Here is a 21,741-nt window from a genome sequence, read left to right on the forward strand (position 1 = left end):
CGCCGTGCCCTCAGCCCTCCGCGCACGCTCTGGGCTCCGTCCGATCCCCTCAGTCCTCACAGCACCTGGACTTGGGCGCTGTCTCCACTGTCAGTTTGGAGCGGCGCACACGTCCTGGCACCCGCAGAGTCTTTTGGAGCAGCCACCGCTTCTGCCCTTTTGGGGCGCACGAGTGCTGCTCTGCTCCAGCGTTGCTCGCACGCGCAGACGGCTCCCACACAAGAGCAAACGGCTGTGACAGTTGCGTCCAGCTGGTGCCGGCAGGCGCTCTGGGAAGACAGCAGAGGTAGGAAGAATGAGGTGGGGCCAAGATTCCCTGGCCGCTTTTGTACTAAGAGCCTGGGGGGGGGCCTTCCCCAGGGACAGAGCATTTACTGAGTGGCCTGAGGGGTAAGAGGGCCATCTGGGCCATTTGGCCCTGGCAGCAGGAAGGGAAGAAATGAGATGAGATTCCAGTCTATCCTGTTCCTTGAGATAAGTCATCTTCCTGAGAGAAGGATTTCTGGATCACAGTGGCAAACAGATGAATACAAAACTCCTGATTTGTAAAGCTTCCAGAAGGGGCAGGTAGCTCTCAGCACAGAGCGAAGGCACTGAATGTTTAATGTCCCGACAATCAGCAGTGCACGCGGGGCCTGCTGTTTGAAGCAGCCTGAGGACTGTGCTGCTCCATGACCAATGAAAATGCACTGGAGCGCAGTTTCCGCACTGGCCAGCTCGGCGTCAGCTCCGGAGCTGCCCGGGGCAGCCCTGGCAGAAGTTGCAGGCGGCAGAGCTGCAGAGCCACAGCCACGGCCAGCAGAGGGGCAGCCTGCTGCCTACACGGCCACCTGGGTGGGGACAGTGCGCGGGGACAGTGGGGCCTGGAACACAGATCCTTCTGCAGGCTCTGGGTAGAATCTGCCTCCAGGGCGGGCCCGAACTCCAGCAAGGTTGTGTGAGGGTTTGCGCAATGGTAAATTTATAATTTCTATTTTCCATCCTCTCATATTTCTAGAAGACATCTGAGGCAATCGCTATCTATGAAAATTTCATCACTTACTAACAATGTATTGATTTTCAATTATTAATTGCCTCCATGAAAAACTTCTGCAAATCTTCTATAGCAATTTCTCCCAGGCATCTAAAATATGGCCAGATTAAAGGCTTGTTTCTATACTATTAATATTTAATATTCAGAAATATATACATATAAATACATAGATAGGCAATCTCTAGCCGCAGTAATAAACAAACCAAAACTGTCCAGAGTGGCATAAGTCACAAAAGGACAGGCTCCCTGGCTCCTGCGCTGGGACCGAGGGCTGGCTGACTCGCGCAGCATGTCTGGTTCCTTCTAGGAAAGTAGAAATAGCAGCATTTGTTCTCTCCCGGGTAAAGCAACATAAGATATGATTAACACAGTGCTTGGAATTCTTCAGAAGAAAGGTACAATAACATTATCCAGTACTCTACAGTCTTCGAGCTGGTACTTGTAAACCAATGTCTCCGTGTCTGAGCCACCCACACAATTTAGGAGACTAAAACAGCAGTCCTACTCAAGCATTTGAGACAGACATCTATTTAAAGAATTAAACACACACACACACACACACACACACACATCTCTTTTTTAAATTGGTTCTGATGCTGAGTGCAATGCCTCACGCCTATAATCCTAGCACTCTGGTAGGCCAAGGTGGGAGGATAGCTTGAGGTCAGGAGTTCCAGACCAGCCTGAGCAAGAGCGAGATTGCATCTCTACTAAAAATAGAAAAAAATTAGCTGGGTGCCTGTAGTCCCAGCTACTTGGGAGGCTGAGGCAGGAGGATCGCTTGAGCCCAGGAGTTTGAGGTTGCTGTGAGCTAGGCTGATGCTACGGCACTCTAGCCCGGGCAACACAATGAGACTCTGTCTCAAAAAAACATAAAAAAAATTGATTATGAGACTTAAATAAGATAAACTAGCTGTGTTTGTGTGTGTGCCTATGAGACTTTGTGTTGCATATGTGTACGTGTGCAGGTCTGTGAGTGCACGTGCATGTGTATGTGTGCCCTCGTGTGTCAATAGCTCCTTCTCTGTGCAAGAGAGTATGTGTTCATGCATGCATGCGTGTGTTTCTGTGTGTGCACTTTCTTCTCTAGCAGTGATCACTTCCGCTGTAGTTTCTCGACTGGCACCAAGTCCCGCATTGCCCTTCAAGGTGTCTGCTGCAAACCAGATACTCTAACGTGATAAATGGCTCTAGTCCACCGCATTTAGCTTCTGGATGAATCTCTGGTGCTCCTCATTAAATGCAGCGTATTTTGTGACATGCAAGAGTACTCTTTAGTACGGATGGTGACAACTTAGTTCTGCAAAGACACTGGAGTCCAGACCCTCAGCAAGGCTGGCCTCCCCCACGCTCTCTCCTGCAGGTGCAGGGAGCGCCCTGTGTGCAGCGTGCCCGAGCGTCAGCACGGGGCTGGCTGTCCACAGACGCTGCCAGCCCGCCCGCCCGACGGGAGCTCCGCGTCCTGCCCCCAGCGCGTCATGCTGGTGTTGGAGTCATTGACCGCAGGTCCGGGCTGGTGAAAAGCTTCCACCCTGGCCTTCGTCCTCTCTCTACAGACCAGCTGGAAGCGCTAGCCGGGACTCCGGATGAGAATTTTCCATAATTGGGCAGCTGGGGGCAGGGAGCAGTGCAGACTTACATCACTGTCCTGAGAGAAACGCAAGTTGCGCCCCGGACTCTTGTGTTGCTCTGTGACAGGTGTCACAGTGTCACACACATAGATGTCACAGTGTCACACACAGATGTCACATGCGCACAGATGTCACAGTGTCACACACAGATTCACAGTGTCACACACACAGATGTCACACCCACACAGATGTCACAGTGTCACACACAGGTGTCACAGTGTCACACACACAGATGTCACAGTGTCACACACAGAGATGTCACAGTGTCACACACAGATTCACAGTGTCACACACACAGATTCACAGTGTCACACATACAGATGTCACAGTGTCACACACAGGTGTCACAGTGTCACACACACAGATGTCACAGTGTCACACACAGATGTCACAGTGTCACACACAGATGTCACATGCACACAGATGTCACAGTGTCACACACAGATGTCACAGTGTCACACACACACAGATTCACAGTGTCACACACAGATTCACAGTGTCACACACACAGATGTCACAGTGTCACACGCACACAGATTCACAGTGTCACACACACAGATGTCACAGTGTCAGCCCCCATCAAAATCAGGCATGGGCGGTTGGAGGTTTAGCAGAATTTTAACGCAACTGGAAGGGATTTTCTGAGAAGAAAAGTCACGCAAAAGCTGTTCTTTGTAAGGCGCAGCGCTCAAGGGCGAGCCCGGGAAGCTCTCAAGCTTTATAGCTAATGAAGGCATGCCAAATAAGCGTCGCCACCTCTTGGAAGGCAGTTACTTGAAACGCAGACATTGCTCTTGGTTGACTAAACGGCCGCAGCTGACCCTCAGTAACCCAAGGCAATGAAGAGGGAACTGATACAGATTGCAGAACAACACCGCGACTTTGTGTGAATACTTGCTTAAAATAAAAATGTTTTACTAGCCATATTGTAAGGTCTTTAGCCTCAGATATCTAGATAACTGTATTTTATTTCACCTGCTTGTTTGACTGCCGCGTTACAGGCGTAGGGCGCGAGCACGACTGGGCAGGACACCCGGCCCAGGACTCCGCGGCTGGATGCGCGAATCAGTGCACTTTCCTGAGGACTGGGATCCCATTCAGGAAACGGAAACACGGCCCCCAGCACATTTTCAGGGTGAGCCAACGAGACAAGAATGTGAAGAGATTATGTGCAGTGAATATTATTATTAGTCAGGGTTAATATGAATAATTGCATTTTAAACATGATATATTTAAGTCTCACCCACAACTACCAACCATGACAGTAAAAACAAACATGCTAAAGTATCTATCTTGCTAGACGTGAATCAAAAACCAAAACAAAGCCTGCTCTGGGCTCTGAGGCTAACATGCTTTCTCCGGAAGCATCGACATGTCGACAGCAGCCAGCTCCGCCAGTTTGCAGGAGAGGAAGTCAGGCTTGGCGCTCAGTTGACTGAGAGGACACCAGGCCGCCTGTCTGTGCTGGGCACTGCTCAAATGTGCACTTGGATCACAAGGCACAAGTCTTGAAAACTGTCTCCCTGCTTAAAATGCAGTTTCCAAAACAGCCCACACACTACGACATAACTGCTTTCCCAGCAATGCGTGTCTCCCTCGTGAAGGTCCGGCATGACACACGTCTGGGCAGCTCTCGGCCAGTGTGATTCGAGAGAGAGGGTTGCTCTACTCAACTCATTCACAATCTTGTTATGTGTAGAAATTCGACAGCTGATCCATTGGCATTAACAATTGATGCATCTTAGCAACTTCGTTCTTTTCATAGGCTTTGCAGACTGTTCGAGTGGCTGGGCCTTACAAAGTTATGTACGGCCGTGTCCTCATTTTACAGATGGTTCAACCAGGGCCTGAGGGGCAGGTGAGGCCACAGAACCTGAGGGCTAAGAAGGACCCGGAATCCATTCACCAACTTTCAGCCTAGGACTCCGTCTGCGGCCCAGCATTCGAAGAGCCTCTGATTCGGTGCAGTCAGTGCAATTAATGCAAGGTCAGTATTTGAATTTTAAAAAGAGACAAAAGAAAACAGCAACAAGAAAAACATGGAAGCCCTAAGCCCTGCAAACTCAGAGAGGAAGTGGCAGGCATGGCAGACAGGTGCAGGGTTATCGTGCAAGCTCTGCAGTTGGAGGAGGACAGAGCAGACAGGACTGCTGTCGACGCGCAGGCGCTGCACGTCCCCAGCACTGGAAGGGGCCGGTGTGGAGAGCTGGGCGCCTGCTGCTGGGCTGGTGAGCTCCTCGTGTCCCCTGCCAGGGGACTGCAGGAGAAGGTGGCAGCTGTGCTTACTGCCGCACAGGGCTGCACGGGCCAGCAACTTGGGCCTCTTCCCTACGCAGCCTGCAGGTAACATGATGACACCAGCAGCCCACTGAGGAAAATAACGTTTCAAATCTGGGTCCAAATAAGCAACCCTCAGTTGGCCCTGAGGGAGGGCCTTCCCGATGGAGAAATGCAACATGGTGTCCGGCAACCCAGCAGAGACGTGCTGTGACCAGCAGTCTGATGTCACAGGAGAGGAGCTGGGTCTGCCAACCCAGCAGAGACGTGCTGTGACCAGCAGTCTGATGTCACAGGCGAGGAGCTGGGTCTGCCAACCCAGCAGAGACGTGCTGTGACCAGCAGTCTGATGTCACAGGCGAGGAGCTGGGTCTGCCAACCCAGCAGAGACGTGCTGTGACCAGCAGTCTGATGTTACAGGCGAGGAGCTGGGTCTGCCAAAGCAGAAGGTGCCTGCAGTGCATGGGCCCAGTCATGTGCCACGAGGAAGTCACTCGGCGTGTCCGGCTCCCCTCGCTCCCTCGCTCTGCAGGCCTTGGTGGCGCCCCTTGCAGTTTCGTGGGTGATGAGTTAGCAGATTTCTTTGTATGAGTTTGTTTTTTTGTTTTTGTTTTTGGATGGGAAAACCTTTCTTTACTCTTCTGACCAAAAAAGAACTGGGTTTCTATCTATCAAAGGGTGTATTCCTGTAATGCTAAGACTTGATTAAATTATAAATCCCAGATTATTTCTAATCTAGTAATGTTGGCTGACTCCCTATAAGCACGTGGGGTAAGTCCCCAGGAAGCCACCTCCCAGGCAGAGAACAGCTCCCCGTCAGCCCGCGTCCCTGGAGTCAGCCTTCCGCACGCCAAGTCCTCCTGAAGCCGGCCGTCCCCGAGCAGAGCAGCGGGACTCTGCACGCGGTGGCGGGAAGGCGGGCAGTGCCGGGCCGCAGCGAGGGCAAATCAGGCCTCACGTGGGGCAGTGTGTACAGGGCGGGGCGGGCGGGGAGATGGCCTCGGGAACCCCAAACAAACTTGCGGCCTGAACCACACAAACACTGGCCTGCGTGGTAGGAAGAAGGAGATGTCTATCTCCTGTGAACCCAGGCAGACAGCCGAGCCCTCCATGCTCTGTGCGGGTGAGCACCGGCCCAGCAGGTGCCGATTGGCGCGTTGTGGCATTCCTCTGTGGTTCAGCCCACCACAACAAACCAAGAGCTTCACCATGGTAGGGTGTGGGTGGCCGGAGGGGAGCCCGTCACCTGGAAGGGGAAGAAAGTGTAGCGTGGACTCCTTCTCACTCCAGAGGAGAGTCACTGGGTTCACTCCCTAACATGGTTTTCATTGTTATTAAAATAATAATAATAATAAACATAAAATTAAAAATAAAGCCCACAGCACAGCAGCCATTGCCACAGCATTGCGTAGTGGTGCAATGCTAGCAAGCAAGCGCTATTTACCCTCTGACTCTTCCATTCTACGCACATTTCACAAGTATTTGCTGAGTGTCATGGATACACAGATGAAAAGATGCAATTGCCTTCCCTCGAGGAACATGCAGTCTAACAAGGAGAAGGACACGTAAACAGGTATTTCAACACAGCATCGATGTGTTATAATAAATACGAAGACAAAGCGGTGAGAACGTGGGCAGGGTTCTCAGGGAGGGCTGGACGGGGGGTGAGAGGGAACATGGTCTTGGGGAGGGACAGGAGGTTCCAGGAGTGGCAATGTTGGAAGAATTCCATGCCATGGAATAGCTCACATGGTGGCTCAGGGGAACCACAGGCCTGGTGTGTTTGGGAACCGGGACATAGAGTGTCTGGCAGGTGGGGAAGGTGCAGCAAACAAGTGGGAATGAGGCAGATAGTGGGGGACGTACATCAGCACCTTGAGCAGGGCGTGCCCTTACCATGCAAGCTGGGGTCCTCTGGTTGAGGGGTGCAGAGACCCGACACAGCAGCGTGAGGGTGGAATGCCCAAAGGGAGCTTTTCCAAGCAAGAGGACAAAGGTTCAAACCAGAGGCCTCATGTTATGCAAAGCAGCCCTTTTAAGACAGAAATAGAACATGAGACACATCTGTAATTATAAAGTTTCTAGAGGTTACATTTTAATAAAAGTAAAAAGAAGCAGGTGGAATTAATTTTTATAATAAAAATGATTTTACTTACTATAGCCAAAATATTGTCATTTCAACATGCAATCAAAAAAGTATTAATAAGTTATTTTTCATTATTTTTCCCATTCTAAATCTTCAAAGCAAAGTATGTATTTGCACATACCGCGTATCTCAGCTCGACTCAGCTACACGAGAAGTCCCCAGTGGTGGCCAGTGGCTGGTGGCTGTGAGCGCGGCACAGGTCTGGTCTGGGGGCGCCAGTATGTGGCAGAGACACACATTCTTCCTTCCAGCCACAATTGGAGTGAATGCCATGCTTGCCGATGTTTCTTTTCCAAAAGGTAGATAGCATGAAACAGTTTCCACTGCCAAAAAACATACAGTCATCCAAGATTTCAACTGCAAGCCACAGGACTAGGTTGGTGGGAAAAATTATCTCACAATAAACATGCAGTGCGTAATTTTCTTTGATTTCCAAAGCTCTAAGGGGAGAGGGTGGCATAGCATAGAATGATTTGCATTTTAATAAACATGGCCTCTTGCAAAACAATTCTCAACATTCTTGATGAGTGCCTCCCAATAACAATAATTACCATCAGAAGTGCCATGCCAGCACTCACTAATGACTGCCCTAGGAGGCAGGTCCTGTTTTGGTTGACTTAAGACAAAGCTATTAAGTAACTGCATGAGGCCATACAGGGAGTTGGGTTTATGCAACTTGTTTCCCAGAAGGAAAGCACTTTACTTCCCTCTTTTCAGGCCACCAAGAGGACTGGGGTCAGGAGCAGGCCTGCAGCACAGGAATGTGCAGATGAGTTTTCAGAACTGAGGCCTGCAGGAGGGGTTGCAGCCAGTGGGGACTTCTGTAGCCCCAGTAGGTTGTGAGTTTTGCCATGTTGCCCCAGCCCATGATGAGTGCTTCACTCCACCCAGCCAAGAACACATGGTCAAAGATTTGGCCACATCCAGGGGTCTGTTGGGTCCTAAATGCTTTCTAGAGCTTGATCTCAAGGCTCTCACACAGGCTGGCACCTGGCTTGCAGAGTTCCCATCCCAAGCACTCCTTTCCAGTTCTCAGTTTTGACAACAGCGCAGCGGTGTTCGCAAGCACATGCCGCCGTGGCCTCGCAGCAACTCCAGAAATAACGCTGGGGAGAGACGCTCGTTCACTCTGAGCCACCATGTGCCAGCGCGGAACCAAATGCTTTGTGGGAACGAGCTCAGCACATCTTGAGGACAATGCCATGAAGTGGGCATTGCCATTACCGCACCGTGCAGATGGGGGAACCAGGGGGCTGGTGGAACCTGCTGTGGTAGCTCAGGAACACCTGGGAAACCAGGGGATTCCAGGGCCAGACTTTAAGTTACTAGAAGATACGGCCTCGTTCATGCAGCTATGGTTAATTTCTTGTCTTGTGTGGCTATGAGGACACACTATGGTAGGTAGGATTCTAAAGTGACTCCCAAGATTCCCACCCCCTCGCGCGCATGCCCTGCGTAATCCCCTCCGGGGAGTGAGGCAGACCTGGGAATAAGACAGAGCTTCACTCCTGTGATTCAATCACCCATCAGATGATTTTGAGTTAGTCAAATGGATATTATGCAGGCAGGACCGGCCTGCTCAGGTAAGAGCTTTAAAAGGACTGGGCCCTTCTGAGGGAAGGGAGATCCTAAATGTGAGAGAAGCAGTGCATGTGGCTCAGGGGCCAGGAGCTGTAGGCACCTGTAGGAGCTGAGAGCAGCCCTTCACCTGCAGCCAGCAGAAGAATGAAAACATCAGGTCTACAACTGCCAGGAACTGGATTCTGCCAATAGTCAGAGTACAAAAGAGCACCCTGAGCTCCAGAAAGGAGCCAGGCCAGCTGATGTCCTAACTGCAACCTCTGGAGACCTCAATCGAGGATCCAGCCTGGATGCCTGACCCTTGCAAACTGTGAGATAATAAATGTCTGTCGTCTTAAGCCACTAAGTCTATGGTAATTTTTTATTCAGCAAAAGAAAGCTAATGCACATCCCTCTTCATCTGAAGGTTGGACTTACCTAAATATATGTAAAAGCAGTATTAGAAATGCCTTTCTCTAATCGCCAGCTTCATCTCTGCAGGCCCTTTCTCATTACCAATATTATTGCTTATTAAATAATTAACAAACTTTATTTTTAGGTTCACAAAAATATTGAGTTAAAGGAACAGAGAGATCCCATTTGCCCCCAGCCCTCACGCATGCATGACCTCTCCCATCACCAACTTCCTGCGCCAGGACGGTCCAGATGTTACAACCGACAAACACACATTGACACGTCCTTACCACCCAGAGTCCATAATTTACACTGGGGCTCACTTCTGCTGTTGGACACTCTGTGGGTTTGCATAAGTGTGTAACAATGCGTGTCCAGCTTTGGAGGATCACAGAGTAATTTCACTGCCCTAAACATCCTCTGCTCCCCACCTATTCTTCCCTTCCTCCCCAATCCCCTGGCAACCACTGATCTGTTATCTGTTCACTTATCTTCATACTTTTCCTTTTCCAGCATGTCATATCATAGAAATTACATAGTATAGCCTTTTTAGCCTGGCTTTTTTCACTTAGTAATATAATTTAAGGCTCCCATGTATTCTCATGGCTTGATGGTTCATTTCCTTCTAGTGCAGAATAACATTTGTGTCCTTCCAAAATTCATATGCTGAAATCCTAATCCCTGATGTGATGGTATGAATGTACCACATTTTATCTATTCACTTACTGAAGGACATCTTGGTTGCTTCCAAGTTTTGGCAATTATGAATATAGCTACTATAAATATCCATGTGTAGGTTTTAGTGGGCATAGTTTTCAAATCCTTTGGATAAATACCAAGGAGTGTGATAAGAGTATGTTTAGTTTTGTAAGAAACCACTAAAGTGTATTCCAAAGTGGCTGTACCATTTTGCATTCCCACTAGCCATGAAAGAGAGTTCCTATTGTTTCATGTCCTCACCGGAATTTAGTGTTATCAGTGTTCCAAGATTTGGTCATTCTAATAGATATGTAGTGGTATCACATTGTTGTCTTAATTTGAAATTCCCTTATGATATATGATGTGGAGTATCTTTTCATATGCTTGTTTGTCATCTGTATATCTTCTTCAGTAAGGTTTCTGTTAAAGTCTTTTACCCATTTTTTAATCTAGTTGTTTGTATTCTTATTGTTTAGAATTAAGAACTCTTTGTGTATTTTTGATAAGTCTTTTATCAGATGTGTCTTTTGCAAATATTTTCTCCCAGTCTGTGGCTTGTCTTCTCATTCTCTTGACATTGTTTTTTGCAGAGCAAAAGTGTTTCATTTTAATGAATTCCACTTGTCAATTATTTCTGTCATGGATTATACCTTTGATGTTATATCTAAAATGTCATCACCATGCTCAAAGTAATCTAGGTTTTCTTCAATGTTATCTTCTAGGAGTTTTATGTTTTCCATTTTAGATTTACATCTATTATCCATTCAGTTAATTTTTTCTGCAGGGTGCAATATCTGTCTAAATCCATTTTTTCGCTTGGGGATGTCCAGTTGTTTCAGCACCATTTGTCATTCTCCATTGTAGTGCCTTTGCTGTTAGTCAGAGCTTGTTTGACTGTATTTACATGGCCTATTTCTGAGCTCTCTGTTCTTTTCCTTTGATCTACTCATCTGTCCTTACACCAATATTCCACTGTCTCGGTTACTGTATACTATGGACTGAGTATTTGTGTCCTTCCAAAATTCATATGCTGAAATCCTAATCCCTGATGTGATGGTATTTGGAGATGTGTTCTTTGGAAAGTAATTAAATCATAGAGTGGGAATCTTATTGTGGCTTAGTGCTTTTATAAAAAGAGACATGGCTGGTGTGGTAGCTGTACTTTGGGAGTACAGTACTTTCGGAGGCTGTAATCCCAGTACTTTGGGAGGCTGAGGCAGGAGGATCACTTGAGCCCAGGGGTTTGAGACTAGCCTGGGCAACATAGCAAGACCTTATCTCTATAAAAAAGAAAAGAAAAGAGAAAAGAAAAAAAAAGAAAAGAGAAAATTAAAGAAAAGAAAAAAGAAAAGAGAAGAGAAGAGAGAAGAGAAGAGAAGAGAAGAGAAAGGAAAGGAAAGGAAAAGAAAAGAAAGAAAAGAAAAGAAAAGAAAAGAAAAGAAAAGAAAAGAAAAGAAAAGAAAAGAAAAGAAAAGAAAAGAAAAGAAAAGAAAAGAAAAGAAAAGAAAATTAGCTGGACATGGTGATGCATGCCTACAGTCCTAGCTACTTGGGAGGCTGAGGCGGGAGGATTTCTTGAGCCCAGGAGATCGAGGTTTCAGTTACAGTGAGCTATGATTGCACCACTGCACTCCAGCCTGGGTAACAGAGCAAGACCTTGCCTCTAAATAAATTTTCAAAAGTAAGAAAGAAAAGACGCAAGACAGCTTGGTTTTTTTTGTTTGTTTTTTTGTTTCTTTGTTTGTTTGTTTGTTTGTTTCTGTCTCTCTCTCTCTTCTCTCCAATATGAGAGGATACAACAAGGAGATGGCTGACCAGGAACAGGATCCTTATCAAGAACCTGACCATGCTGGACTTCTAGCCTCCAGAACTATGAGAAATAAATGTTTGTTGTTTAAGCCATCCAGTCTACAGTATTTTGTTGTAGCGGCCTGAATTAAAATAATGAAGCTTTGTAGTAAGTCTTAAAATTAGGTAGTGTCAATCCTCTAAATTTGGTCTTCTCCTTCAATATTGGGTTGACTATTTTAGGTTTTGTTCGCTTCTCCATATAAACTTTAGAATGAATTTATTGATATTCACAAAATAACTTTCTGGGATTTTGATTGAGATTGCATTAAATCTATAGATCAAGCTGGGAAGAATTGACATCTCAACAAAATTGAGTCTTACTATACATGAATACAGAATATTTCTGTTTTTATTGACAATAGTTTTTCTTTGATACCATTCATCAGAATTTTTGTAGTTTAGGTTCCTCATATAGATTTTGTGTGTATTTTGTTAGATTTATATCTAAGTATTTAACTTTTGGGGGAGTGCTAATGAAATGGTAACTTGTTTTCGATTTCAAATTCCACTTGTTCATTTCTGATGTAAGGAAAGCAATTGACCTCCATATATTAACCTTGTATACAGAAACCTTGCTATATCTATTTATTAGTTCCACAAGGGTTTTTGTTGATTCTTTTAGATTTTCTACATAGATGCTTTTGCTCTCTGTGAACAAAGACAGTTTTATGTCTTCCTTCCTAATCTGTGTACTTTTCGTTTCCTTTTTTGTCTTATTGCATTAGCTGGGACTTTCAGTACAATACTGAAAAACAGTGGTGAGAGAGGAACTTTTGTTCCTGATCTCAGCAGGAAAGCTTTGAGTTTATCACCATTAGGTTTGGTGGTAGTTGTAGGGTTTTTGTAGATGTTATTTAGCAAGTTGAGGAAGTTACCCTCAATTTTCTGTTTGCTGAGACTTTTTTTATTCCAGAATATTATGGCTGTACAAATGATTTGGTTACATATATTGCCTTTGCACAGCCCAACCCCCAGACATCGCACACCGTACCCATTAGGTATGAATCTACCCATCCTCTCTGCCCTCTCCCACCTGCCCAATGCCCTGGAGAGTTTTTTAATCGTAAATGAGTGTTAGATTTTGTCAAATGCTTATTCCACATCTATTGATATGATCATGTGATTTTTATACGTAGCCTGTTTGTGTGATGGATTACAGTAATTGATTTGTGAATGTTGAACAAGCCTTGCATATCTGAGAGAAATCCCACTTGTTCCTGGTATATGGTTATTTTCAGTTGAATTTATAGCTATCATATTTATTATAGTTTTCTATTTCTTGGCCTTTTCTTTGTTCCTATTTTTGTCTTCCACAGTTTTTCTGCCTTTTGTGGCTTTAAATGAGCATTTTCTGTGATTCCATTTTCTCTTCTTTCTTAACATATTGACTATACTTATTTTTTTAAACTTTTTTAGTGGTTGTTTTAGTTATAATAGACATTTAAAACTAATATGAAACTAATTTCAAATTACACTATACTACTTCAAAGTTAATATAGGTATCTTATAATAAGAAAATATTACTAATTCTTCCCGCTAACCCCTTGTTTCATTGCTGTCATTCATTTTACTTTCACATAGCATAGATAGATAGATAAATGCAGAATCAAATGCAATGTTGGTGTTACTATTTTGAACAATTCATTATCTGTTAGACAAATTAAAAATAAGAGAAATAAAATGTTTTATTTTACCTTTACTTATTCCTTCTCCAATGATCTTACTTTCTTTATGTAGATCCTAGTTTCTGACCTATAAAATTTTTTCTGTCTAAAGAACTCCTTTTAACATTTCTTACCATATAATTCTACAGACATCAGATTTCCTCACTTTTTGCACGTCTGAAAAAGGCTTTATTTCACTTTCTCTTTGGAAGGATACTTTACTGGGTACAGAATTCTATGTTGATAGGTTTTTTTCTCTCAAATCTTTCAATATTTCACTTCACTCTATTCTTGCTAGCATGGGTTTTAGAATAAGTCATAGGTAATTTTTATCTTTGCTCCTCTAATTTGCCTCCCCAACTTTTTTTGAGATTTTTTTTTTAATTTCGATTTTCTGAAGTTTGAATATCATATTCTTAGGTGTAGGTTTTTTGGCATTTATCCTGCTTAGTGTTCTCTGAGTTTTCTGGATCTGTGATTTTGTATTTGACATTAATTTGGGGAATTTCTCAGTCATTATAGCTTTAAATATTGTTTCCATTTTATTTTCACTTTATTCTCCTTCTAGTATTTCCATTACTTATATGTTCTATGTTTTGTAGTTGGCACATTTCTTGCATATTCTCTTTTATTGGGGTTTTTTGTAGTCTTTTTATTGTTTGCTTTTCAGTTTTGAAAGTTTATACCATCAAATCCTCAAGCTCAGATATTTTTTCCTCAGCCATGTCCAGTGTGCTAATGAGCCCATCAAAGACATTCTTCATTTCTGTTAGTGTTTTTGATCTCTAGCATTTCATTTTGATTCTTTCTTAGAATTTCTTTCTTTCTGCTTACAGTGTCCATCTGTTCTGAATGCTGTCTACTTTTTCTATTAGAGCCTGTAGCATATTAATCATAGTTGTTTATTTATTTATTTATTTATGTAATTTCTGATCTGATCGTTCCAATATCCCTGCCATATCTGACTCTGGTTCTGATGTTTGTTCAGTCTCTCCAAACTGTTTGTATTGCCTTTTAGTATGCTTTGTAATTTTTTGTTGCAAGGCAGACATGATGTATGGGTAAAATAAACTGCTGTAATCTGGCCACTAGTGCTATGGGAGAAGGTATGGGTATGGGGAGACCTTCTATAATCCTATGATCAGGTCTCAGTCTTCTAGTGAGCCTATGCTTCAGGCTGTGAACTTCACCAGCTCTCTGTCCCCTCCCTTAGGTGGAATAAAATAGCTAAAGGGAACTGGAGTCAAGTATCTCCCTTCCCCCAGGTCATCAGGCTCTAATGACACCCAGACAGGCTAGCTCTGGCTAAGCAGTTTCTCCTGAGGGCAGGATTTGTTTAGGATAACAGAATGCTCTAGTGTTTTCTCAGAATTGTTCCTTTTTCTCCTTCTAGCAGGAAGAGGGATTTTTTCTTCCCAATATTTACCGTGAGAACCTGGTTCAGCTCTCAGACAAAAAACTCACAGAAGTGTGAGGGCCCCCTAATGACTGGTGCCCCCGGAGTTTTTAACTCTCAGACTTGTCTACAGTGGACCTCCAGAAACGCATCCTCCACAGCTCAGGTTTCCCCACCCAGCACTGGCTCCGTGGAGGCCACACTCGTGAGTGTCCGCGCCAGGGAGCTGAGCTTCTCTGTGTCCGCCTGTCTGCCTCACAGTCTCGGAGGCAGCAGTTTGCGTCCTGGTCCTCACTCCACAGTCTCTTATCAGGGCTGGCATGACAGCCTCCAGCCACGCTCCCCAAATGTGCTTACCTTCCCTACACGCGTGTCTGACAGGGCCCTGGCCCTGCCCTTCCCTCAAAGGCCATCAGTGGTGCCCCTTGCTTCTCAACTACGTCCAGATTTCTCAGTGGAAGAAATAAGGTCCCTCGAGACGTGGCTTCTGCCTGTATCTGCAGCCCTCCTCTTCCTCCATGGCCAAGCTGGACACTGGCTCCTCAAGGAGAACCCCTGCCACGGCGCTTCCGCGACATTCCGCGTTCCGGGCGCGTCCCTAGGTCTGCTGTGCCTCATGCCCGGAATGCCCTGGGCCCTCCCCGGCCCGCACGCCAGCTCCCGAGGCCGAGTCCCACAGGCTCCCAGGAGAGCCCTGGGGCGCTCCCCGCCCCTACTCGCGCGGGGCCTGCCCGGTGGCGTCTGTCTGTCCGTGTCCTGCGCGGGCACAGACCCTCGCAGCGTCACAGGGCACGAGTCCAACCGAGATTCTCCAATGAGACAGTGAGCTCGATGAGGACAGAAAACATGGCCTTTCCCCTTCGCGTTTCTGAAGCCTGACACAACACTGACTCCTAAGTTAGATTGGCTGGATAAAGGATGGAAACAGACAAGAAAAGAGGAACGGAGGAAGGGAGGGGCACAGGTTTACCAGGAAAAGTGGTGGGTGGTGTGAGGATGGTGGGAAGATGGCTATTTTGAACCTAATGTTACCATTGAAAAATTTCTAATGTCCCTAAGAATGGATTTTTGCTGTCATTCTTCTTTTGTGTGTTTTCTAGACCTCATGTTTGAGGCCTGTCTAGGTGAACAGCGAGGAAGGAAAAGGCGGCAGTGCAATTGCTGGTCGATCTGACAAACAGATCAGTCAGTTCCTGGACGGGAACGTGGATCCTGCCTTACTTTAAAGCCACTCCTGAAATGAGGCGGCGGTCCCTGCACCAGTTTCTTCCGAAGGATCATATCCTCATGCAGACCGTGTTCAGAAAAGAGAAGGGAAGTGGTGCCTCGTGCTCAGAGATAAGGGGCTCCCTCTCGCAAGCGCAGTCTGCTTTGAAGGTCCGGCCACGCTGGGGCGATTCTCGGCGGGCCCTGTTTACGGGGAGCGCGGCCCCTCGTGGCGGAGCTGACATCTGGCGCAGAGACGTGGCTCCTACAGCCAGGGGCACGGAAAGAGCGGGCCTGGGGGTGGGCTACGCCAGGCCCTGGACCGTGTCCGTCTGCGGCCACGGTGTGGGGGTGCAACTCCCACAGGGAGGCTGGCCGCGCTCCTGACTTCTTGTCTGAAATGGAAAGGAGGCCTTGCGTTCGGGACGCTGCGGTGTGAGGGCTGTGTGCTGCCTTCTGAGAGGACCCTTTTCTTGGCAGTTGGCACGGTTGTCTTGGGCACCTTTATGGGCAAAATACTCCTGGGCCCAGAACGGAAGCTCTGTCTTCCTCCTCAGCCGTTAGGCCCACAGACACACATCCAACCGGAGCAGGAAACCGCTGACACGAGCTGAAATAGGACACTGAGGACGGAGAAAATGAGGGACTTGAGAAGAAAGAGGCTGCCCACCCTTGGTGGGGCTGCCACATGGCAGGGCCATGGCAGGGCCACCCAAATCTGCACCCTGCTGATGGGGCAGTGGGCCGGCATCCACCTCCTGCCTGCATCTGTTGGGCCGCAGAAATGTACAGCCCGTGTGGGGGAGAGACGACCGCCCAAAAAGACTCAGAGTCCAGAGACTTGATGCAAGAGCAAGAGGATTTATTTCCAGCGCAGCGCAGGGGCGAGCAGCACCACCGAGCTAGGGAAGCTGCCGTGCCGACATTTTTTTTTCTTAGGATTTTATAGGCAGAAACCACACGCAGGTGGCTAGGGATCACAGGGTGGGGGGAAATTTTATGGGCTTTGACCTTGCACAAACATGTACCAGATGGGCTAATATCGGGAACTTTTAATCTTGTTCAATAAATTTCAAGGACTAACAGCAAGCGGTTTTCGGGAAGTTACAGAGTGGCGCCAGCGGGGGAAGGGAGTAGGGTTGAGTGAGCGGAGTTTACAGAAGCAGAACGGCGGGTTAGATTTTTCTCCACACATCTTGGATCTTGCTCCCGGACCCCCGTTTCTGTCCGGGCGCCTGTCCCCTGGCCCATGTGGCCGTGTCTTGCTCCCAGCTACCACTCGACTCCCCACTGGGATGGAAGCAGGTAGTGAATCAAGGCATCATCTACTCAAGGCAGACTCTTCTAGAACCTTCTGAACTCTAATGAGTGAAGTGGTTTAGAAGAGGAGAGAAATCACTAGGAGCGGCGCTCTAGACTGGACTTTCTTCATCCTGTCCCCACAACGCCGTGGCATACACGGCCACTCATGGCGACTGACTGCCGCCACAGCCTTGCTCCAAGGAGGCTGTGGAGAGACACGTAAACCCAGAGGGACCTGTTACCCAAAGGACTGTCAAATGCCCCTAAGTGCTGGAGTGACACAGAATACAACCTGTCAGATTCATGTGGCTCCAAAGAGAAATGAGACATGCGAAACGAGGCCGCAGCCAGGCCTCTGCCACGGCTTCCGTGGAGCAGGCGAGCCGCCTGTCTGGGCGCAGCACGGCACGCTGTCCTCGCGGTCAGGCGCGAGGCTCCCTGCCGATCGTGGACCAGGGCTCGCCAAGAACAGGAAGGGAAACTACCCGGCACAGTAGGAGAAACGGATGAAGGTTAGAGGCTATTGGCAGTGCCAGGCACACAGCAAGTCATCGCTGATGGCAAATCCACTGTCAGAACTATCGCAGCTAGATCAGTGCTGCAGGTGCCGGACAGAGAGGAGCTTGTTCACACAATGTGGCAACGGGCCCGCTGCCTTAACAGAACACCGCAGGCCGGTGGCCGAAACAACAGATATTTATTTCTCACAGTTCTGGAGGCTAAAAGCCAAGATCAAGGTGCCAGCAAGGTAGGCGTCATTCTGAGGACTCTGCCCCTGGCTTGTAGGTGGCCAGCCTCTCCCTGTGTGCTCACGTGACCTTTTCCTTTTGTGTGCGGGGGAAGGGAAGCTCTCCAGTTTCTCTGGGACACTAATGCTATTGTATCAGGACCCCACCCTAACCTTGGTTACTTCTATAAAGGACCTGTATCCAAATGTAGTCACACTGGAGCTCAGAGCTCCCACACGAGAATCTGTGGGGACACGATGTTCCGTTCATAACAGGCAGGCACAGTCCAGCACTGCCACTCAGAAGGTATCTGATGCTGGGCCTCTTGTCCCTATGGTGACACCTAATCTGCAATTCACCCCTAGGATTCAAAGCCAACTAGGCAGGCTTCCTTAAAGATCTGCCTTGGTCAGTAAAATCTTAGGATAGGATTTTGTGAAGACTGTCAATTGGACTTTGATTGCAGAACCATCTTTGAAATTCGCAACAGGTAGTAAAACAGGTGGCGGAACACATTTAAATGAGATCAGGGCTTCCCTTTAGAAATCGAAGTCCTGCATGTGGTTGGAGGAGATGATTATTGTCTGGTCTTGCTCTACCTATAGAAGCTCGTGCCGGAGGACGAGAAAGGCTGCAGGGCAGTGGGGTGTCTGCACGTCCCAGCACAGAGCCTCGCTGACCCTCAGCTGCTTGTCATCAAACTGCCGTGTCCCCCGCTGGCTCCCTGTGACTGAGAAATTCCCCAGGCAAGGCAAGGCTGAAGCCTAAGAATATCTTCAATCCTCATGACAACCTGCTTGAAAATATCCCGTTCTTGCTTCCTGGCTAATTCTATTGCTATATTTGTTGGAGAGTGCATGCCCTGAGAGAGGCATTCTGAACGTTGCTTGTCTGCACGTACGAACTCTACTGGCACATGGAAAGCTTAAGTGTGTAACTGTCCTCTGCGTACCAGCCACTGTGCGTGCCATGCACATGGGGAAGGAAGCCGCTTGCTCGATTTCTATCCTGACAGGGTCCCTGGCTGTAGGTTTGCATCAGCATTAGCTCCCCGCAGGGCAGGAGCTGGCAGCACGTGGCACACGGAGACTCGACATGGGTGCTTGATAGAAGAGAAGCAGGACCATTTAGACACTACTCAAAATAACATCCTGGGACGAGCTCTGAGAAGGACATGTCATGCACCCTACAGCACAGTGCCTCGGCAGGTCATGAGGCGTGAGCACCGATCACGCAGGCTTGCGTGTTCTTAGGGGCTATTTCCATGATGTGGTTAGGGGTTCGATGGGCAGTTTCAGTAGGAAACTGGATGTCTTCATCTTCCAAGGCATTCCTGTTTCCAGATCACTGTGGACCTGGCTCTGGTTGCATGGGCCAGCCAAGGCGGTCTGCTCTGTCGTGGTCCTGGCGTCTCTCATAAAATCCCGACGCTGGGCGGCACCTCCTAACCCACCCACCTAAACCATTAAAACCTGCAAAAACTCACAAAAACACAAAAAGGAACAGAAAATATCAGAAGGCAATCAAATTAATCAAACCTCCAGAAAACCGTATGTAATATAACTCAGTTTTGAGTTGAACTTAAATACTGTCCACAGTTAATCATGCATTTGTATCATTTGGGTCTATGCGTTAAATAAACTCATTATCCCCAGACCTTTGAGAATTTTAAAAGTAACCTATTGTTGATTTTCTTAGGTACTCACCAGATTAGCATGGATATTCCTAACTGAGCATGCTGACAAGAAACAAAAACAGGGCAAAGCTAAAATAGAGGCTCTGGAAAACACCCAGGGCAGCATGTGCTGCTGGCATACAGAGCTCCGTTTTCGGAGGTTAATAAAACCACGTCGACAGAAGTCCTGATGCCTGGAATGGCTCAGGCCCATTTCTCTTTCCCTTGTAGAAAACACCAGTGGGCACACGATGCAACCAACAGTCTTTCGATTCTAATTCCTGACTTAGAAACAAACCCCTAGAGTAGAAAACTTGTTGTGTTACAAGAAGTACTTGGCGTGCTCCCACAGCCCTGGAATGCTCGTGTGAGAGCCAGGGTGCCAGGCGCTGCAGTGCTGTCTGAACAGCCTGCACCGCCCACCCGCAAACAGGACGGAAACAGCCTTCGTCACGAGGGGGCTCTGAGGTCAGGGGGCAGCTCCTCTGTGCCTGTTTGTGCAATGCGGAGGGCGGGTGCAAAGCTGTTTATCCTTGTTGTCCAGCAGGACCTGAGGGATTGGACCACACGTTCTCATCTTTTATTTTTCTGATGCTCCTGTTACATCCTTTGAACTAGAGTCCCTGGGTACACATGGCGGGACTTGCTGTGCCACATGCCAACGGCATGCCCTGCAGCTTTGCACTCTTTAAATCTTAACATGACACTAAAGTTCTCACTGAGCAGGAAGCCCTGAGTACTGAATTCTCCTTTTTTCTTTTTAAATTTTAAAAGAAAGCACTAAATATTTGAAATATTTGAGGTTTATTCTTATGGAAGCTGACCACGAGCTGAGAAGTTTAAATATGCACAAATGTGCACACACGTGTTTGGTTTGCATGCGTCGGGACTGGCAGATGCAAGCCGCGTGTCAGACACTGACGCTCGGCGGCAGCTGCTGCTCCGAGGGCGGCAGGGCCCAGGATGTGCAACACGCCCCTCAGAGCGCAGACGGCAGGGAGGGCAGACTCGGCCTGCCCCTTCCCGTGACCACGCAGCTCCGGAGGCAGTTCTGGAGCGGCTCCTGTGCTGGTCACAGGCACGCCGACATTCCCACAGACAGTCGTCATCTCGGTGGCCTCCCTAAGGTCCACCCACCCCGAAGTAGTTGGTGGGCTCCAAGCACGAAAACCCACTGTCCCAGTGGGTCGCTGGTGGAGGAAGGTGCACACGACTCACTCTATCCCGTGAGAGGGGCAGCGCCTGGGGGTTCTGGTAGGATCGTGGCTGTTGGTTGGGTCCCTAGAAAAGAACTCAAGGGACAGAGGCCCACATGCTTGTCCGAGAGTGTTCTTGGGAGCAGCGTAGGGAGGCGAGGGAGCAGGATGGACAGAAGGAGAAGGTGGCGCGGAGCGGTCCTCCAAGCCGCTCAGCCGGCCCGCGGGCGGCAGGGGCCGGGAGTGCGCTCAGAGGCCGTCGCTCACGGAAGTCGGGCAGGGCCACCTCCTTCCCGTGCCTGGCCACTGGTGGGCTGTGCCTGGGCAGTGGGCAGCACCTGGCCACGAGGCCCTTTGCTTGCAGAGATTCAGCCTGACCCTTCCACAGGCGGCGGGAGAAAGGGGGTCCCGCCAGGGCGCGGCTTCCTGGGCGAAGCCCGCACAGAGCCCGCCCTGCCGCCCGCCCGCTCCAGCTGAGAGCAGCCCCTTGGTGCTCTCCCCGGCTGCTGCTGGGGAGACAACCAGAAACGCAGACCGGTGGAAGGAGCCGCAGTTACAGCCCCTCGCCTTGTCTCCACACCTGCACTCGCAGCCCCGCCCCCACTGCGCCGAGCCTCCCTGGCTCTTGGTGGCCCTCCTCGCCTGGTGGCCACAGCCCCGGCTCACCCAGTCCCTCTCAGCCTGTGGCTGCAGCTCTGCCTATTCACCATCAAAATTGGCAAAGGAGCACCAGGAGGTGCCAAAGGGGCCACCTGGGTGCCACATGTCCCCCCAGCCCTGTCACGTGAAACAGCCCTCCCTCCTCCGGCAGCCACCCTCCCCTCCAGGACCCAACCCTCTTCTCGCCTCCTTCCCTCATTGGAGGGAAAACTCCAGGTGGCCGGGCCACAAGCGGAGGTTAGGGTCAGTGGGACTCTTGCGCACAGACCCGCACAGCCTAAACTGGGAGGACACACAGGTCCG

General features: G+C 48.4%; 1 long non-coding RNA gene across 1 annotated transcript; it reads left to right on the forward strand.

Moving 5' to 3' along the window:
- Window positions 1–215: 215 nt before the first annotated feature.
- Window positions 216–16,957, forward strand: LOC142874353 (uncharacterized). Its single transcript, XR_012922164.1, has 3 exons — window positions 216–286; window positions 4,496–4,651; window positions 15,772–16,957. It is a non-coding gene; the product is annotated as an uncharacterized LOC142874353 (long non-coding RNA).
- Window positions 16,958–21,741: the final 4,784 nt, after the last annotated feature.

This window comes from Microcebus murinus, chromosome 12 (genome assembly GCF_040939455.1).
Source record: "Microcebus murinus isolate Inina chromosome 12, M.murinus_Inina_mat1.0, whole genome shotgun sequence".
Lineage (NCBI taxonomy): Eukaryota > Metazoa > Chordata > Mammalia > Primates > Cheirogaleidae > Microcebus > Microcebus murinus.